Here is a 5,475-nt window from a genome sequence, read left to right as displayed (position 1 = left end):
TTTTTTGTAATGGACCAGATTTTGTGTTATATATTGATGCTTTATTCACTCCCCACTGCACAACATATTGTAGTCAGCTGCAAACGTGTCTGCCTCGTTCACACAATACCTGCTCAGCTTTTAACAACTCCATCACACTGCACATATTGTCTTAGAGCTGCTGTTAAGCCACTGTGACTTGATCCTGCATCTCTCTATTCATCACCCAGCTATAGAGCCCCCTCACTTTCCCTGCTGTATGTTGCCTTGTGGCCTGCAAACTGGACACAGCCACTAGCACACCAGTAACTGTGGCCCTCAGCTTGTGGGTCAATCCAGAAACAGACTTTCCTGATTGATCACAATACTTTAGTTTATTTCACTTTTAACATTTAGTTACAGAAACACAAAAGGCTAAGAGGCTTGCAAGTATTCTTTGCGAGCCTGATACATCTCTGGGCACAAGTCTCTTTCCTCCACTGCTCACTTTCCAGCACCAGTCATTCTACACCAAACCCTGACTCTGTCTGAATTGTCTGAGAGATGAGTGCAGCATTGTTCAGGGCTGAAAGACGGCTCAGGAGCTCAGAGCTTGGTCTGGGGACACTGCATATCCACATACACCCTCACACATACACAGTGCAATGTGGAAATGCAGCAGATCAGACTTTCCCCAGCCTACAGAGGGAAGCAACTTACCGTCCCTACTGATAATACACTATTAAACTAAACCTTTTTTTTCTCTAATTACAGCATGAGTCTGAGTAAGAGCATGATAAGTTGTTTTCTTGTCTATGATCTTTGACAAGTGTACATTTGTCTGGCTTTTCCAGTGTCTCACAGAAGAGACCTTGTATAGTAAATGGTCCAGCAGAGTCACTGTATCAGAGCAGGATATACAAACATTGCAGCCCAGAGCTGCCAGCACATGTTAATTTAATTGTACCCTGTACCATTTTCTTAATGTCTTCATTACAATCATGGCTGCAATAGTAGTGATCTCCCCAAGGCAACTCTAGGCATTCCGGTAAATAAATCAGTCTGCTCACCAAACAGAGCATGAATCCTTAGTCATAATATTCATTGTAGTGATGGCCACAGTTTAGAAATGATACACACAAGGTGTATCACAAAGGAGGACATTTATTATTATGCTGTTAATGAAACCAGTAATCCAACAGAAGTGCTTATGGTGTCACACTTCACCACTTCACCACCACACACTTCACCAAGGCCTAATTTTTTCTATGAAGCCTCAGGTGATACTTTTGCACTGGGGCTAAATGCAAACGTTGAAAATTGCTACAATAAGCTTAAACGGCTATAATGATTAGTTGTGTGTGGCATTATGCTTACCCCTTTAGTCAGAATGGCACAGTATCAGACACCCCTCCCTGATTTGCAGGCGAAGGTAGTCTCATTTGTTCCATTTGATTTAAGCAGGATGAGAGAGAGCTGTTTTGGTCTCACGGCTGGTGGGAGCTGTCATCCCCCTGCAGGACCAATGTGGGCTGTATGCGAGCCTGCCTACGGGAAGGTTGCCAGCTCTGGAGGGAGGGGCGCTTAGGGTCCTGCAGAACGAGTCTCTCTTCAGGTCGCCTCCCTGAGCACCAGAACCTTCCCCACTCCAGCTGAGCTCTCTCACTCGTAATTGGCCTCCTGCTTCTGCCATTATCAAAACTGATTAAGCCCCTTTCCCAAAGGCCTCCAGCCACACAACAAATGAAGGCAGGCTCTTTTCCATCTATTTTTATTCTGCTTCTGTGGATGGTATACATTGTTTTTATGATGCGTTGCCTTTATAATCATTATTTTTATTAGGACTGCTTGGTTAGATGCCCCAGAGAACCCTCAGAATCACTTCAACAAAGTTTATTTACTTATAAAGTTACCTGCCAGGTTAGGCTTACGCAAATCATTTTAAACAGAAGCTGAAAACAGAATTATCTTAGATTAGAGATCTAAAGATTTCAGATCTAAACCAATAAATACATAGTTTGGCTCACCTTTAAAGTAACTTTGTGACAAAAACATAACTCAGTTTTGAGGTCCTGAAACTGAAAAGAGCTACATATATAGATACAGTGGATCTGACTATACTTGTGCAGCAGGCTGTGTCATTCAGAAGGTAAAATATCATTATGCCATATTGCTGTTGTTGAGATCAGTGCAGGATAAGAAAAATGTTGTTTTGGTTCCCTAGTAAAAGCCATGAGCCCATGTCATAATATTCATCTTAACTAACTCACTGCACCTTTTCCCATTTGCAGCAACAGGCTACTGAAGCACCGTAATTAGCGCCACCTGAAACGTTTTAAAACCCTTAAATCTATGTGGAGGATCCAGTTAGATAAAATAATCATAAAATGCCCTTGCAAGTCCACAACACCTGTGTTTTTCTAGCAAGGTGAACATTTTTAAGAAAGCACACTGTGATGGATTTGACGAGCTTCAAAGAATTGCTAAAAGACAATTAAAAGTAATTATTCAATAAAGTAATAGGTCAACAAAAAGCAGATGTTTTTTGTAAACTGTCTACTGTTACCACAGTGAAAAAGCAGGGAGAGATGTGAGGACCAAGCTGAAATATAAAGGTTGGAAGGAGGCACAGGATGAGACTGAGAAACCTTTTAGGCAATGGTGAGAGCATATGTTTATTTGATCCATCTGCACATACCTACTAGGACAAACAGTGGAAGCAGATAAGTGGGGAAAACAGCCAATCGATAATTTAGTGCAACCTGGAGTTACGATTAGTATCTTACTTACTAATATTAACATTAATATAGACCAGCACCACAGGTAGCTGAGCGACACTAGTGTATTCCTCAGAACTGTTACCGAGGTAGTATCAAGGAGGTTTATACGAGAGAATATAGGCCATAGTTTATCAATCGTCACGTTCTTTTGCAGTGTCTCTGTTGCTTCTGAATAACTTCCCTTTCTTTACGTGCTGGGTTCAGGCGTTCGCATGAAAATTTAATGCTCCACATTCACTTACGACTCCGTGGGACTTCCAGAGGCGTTTTCGGAACCTCTTCAGTCGTCTTCACTAACTGCTGTACGTTAAAAGTTAATACATACGTGTGAAGCGTTGACGAAGGCACAAATGCAAAACCAGAGGCTGTACATTCTCGCCTTCTAGAATTCTCCTTGCAAACACAGAGCACATGAACCCAGAACCCACTCCACTTGATTCTGCAGTGTCGCCCTCATGAAGTGTCAAGTTCACTGCCAGCACACTGCTTTGCGACTGTAGAGAAGCGTAAAAGACTGAATTCTAGACAATTTGGTGAATTTAATTCATTCACGAATAAAGGTATGTTCACATCGGCCAAAATGAAAACAGTGCAGAATATGACCCAAATGTTTCGGTAAAGACTTGCCAGTGTTAGCTACTGTAGCAATGTGCGTGTTTTTTGTAGTTCGTGTAAAACATTGCTGGTTATACGCGTTCATTTGTAGGCTACACATTTTATGTTTGCAGACGGCACCGCTGTATTTGCATTCGCATACATTGCAACGTCACGGTTTTTTAGTTTGCAGATCTACGCTACATTTAGGAAGCTGTAGCAACTTCCGCAAGATAAGGCGAAATTGTTTTTGTGATTGCCTCAGTTAGTGGAATATGGTAGACTGCTGAGCATAGTTTCCATCGACAACTGGCTCTTCCATATAGTTTACGTTTTTCAAGGTATGGAATGACTCCCAGTACCCTACGTTTTTCTAAAGAAACAATAGCACTTTTCTGTATGGGCACTAACTTGTAAGGAAAGGAGTGGTGTGTATGCAATTCCAGAGTTGTACACATGAGGGCACTGTGGTATTATAGACAAATCACTGAAACACGTGAAAAACATCACTCTAAGAATATGCATTATTATTTTAATAATTCCGTAACAAATAACCTGATATTGTACAATCCACAAATGCAACTTCATTGACATTGCTTCACTATATCATTCGTCATTGATTCTTCTTAGGCTACCGAGAAATACTCTGGAATATCAACTGAGTCATGCATTTTGAACTGAATGATTCCTCTGATGTAACGCCGACATTTGCACGACATGCCACATGTAGCAACCGATATCATCTTCCAGTAAGATGAAACTTGTAACTCCTTGTAAGAGTGTTACATTCTCTTTACAAAAGAACAGTTTTGATTTAAATACCGATTTGAACTTTTGAGCATTTCTTTGCAGTTTTGAAATGACAACCCGGCAAAGTTCTTTATATATTTTACTGCACCACCACAGCGTAGGCAAGATGCAAAGATGATTTGTACCTTTGTGGAAACTATATCTGATATGGTTGTCGTGTCATACCGCTGCATTAATGGGTAATGTGAAACTTGCATATGAATGGTGTCGTGGAAGCTGTAGCTTATGTACAGTGTTAATGTAGTCCTAAGTGTATGACGCACTGCATTGATTGATATTTTGCTGTTGTGTACTGCCGATTATGGTTTGGTAAACAAACAAGAACCAAGCAGTGATTACCATCAGAAAACTAGAACTGTGATGGAGAAAATGTATTAATCGTGTCATTACAAAACTGAGGCAATGTCGGTAGTGACAGCTGTGGTTCTTTTAAATTGGTAAAATCTTAAATAAATGGGCTATGAGGTTTGTGTTAAGACGAATGTACCACTTGAGGGCATTGAAGGAGAAGCAATCGAAAAGAGCCCAAACACGCTCGTTCATTTAACGCGTGGACGTGAATCAGTCTGAAAACTACTCTCATTGTGACAGGACAATGGGATTGTCATACGGGGTGTGGCTATTCATTCCCTAGGCTGGAATTGATCAAAGGTATACATCCATCGGTTTCTTATTAGCTGTAAGCCGCTCCTATATTTTAGGTTCCAGTTGTTTACATAAATTTTAACTTGCAACCCATCGTGAATTGATTTTAAAGGCGCTCTGGGAAAAAGAAAAAAAAAAAAACACAGGAACCTACAGTATATTTAGAAATAGCCTAAAAGTGCTACAGCTGTCGACTGAAATGTCAATTGAGATATCCATAGTATCAAATAAACTGTATAATATACTCCTTAGCTGACACCAGTGCGTCCGATATCTGATTCAAGGACAGATTCTGTCATCACAACTCTCTTTACGTATATTAAATTAAAGAGGTAAAGAGTAAACGTAATCTCTTTACTTTAGTACAAACCACTGTACTATCCAGACTGATTTCCCCACTCTTACAAAAAAAAAAAAAATTGAATAATGGTTTATGCTGGAAGTATTGAATTCAAAACGAATCTGCGCATTTTAATGACTAGCCGTGGAAAAGGTGCTTTCTGGTTATTGACAACCATGGTGTGTGCGTGTATATCATATTATGTATATATGGGTTTATTACGCCGGTTCCTCAGTAGTTCCTCAGCGCAAGACTTAGATTCACTGCAAGCTCACAGGGAATCGGGTTACGCTTTGCTCTTTGAAAGGCAATCAGGGAGGGACCTATGCACTGCGATTGAGTGTGGGC

Source organism: Megalops cyprinoides, chromosome 19 (genome assembly GCF_013368585.1).
Source record: "Megalops cyprinoides isolate fMegCyp1 chromosome 19, fMegCyp1.pri, whole genome shotgun sequence".
Lineage (NCBI taxonomy): Eukaryota > Metazoa > Chordata > Actinopteri > Elopiformes > Megalopidae > Megalops > Megalops cyprinoides.
The sequence above is the reverse complement of the archived record's forward strand: the minus strand, read 5'-3'. Positions refer to the sequence as shown.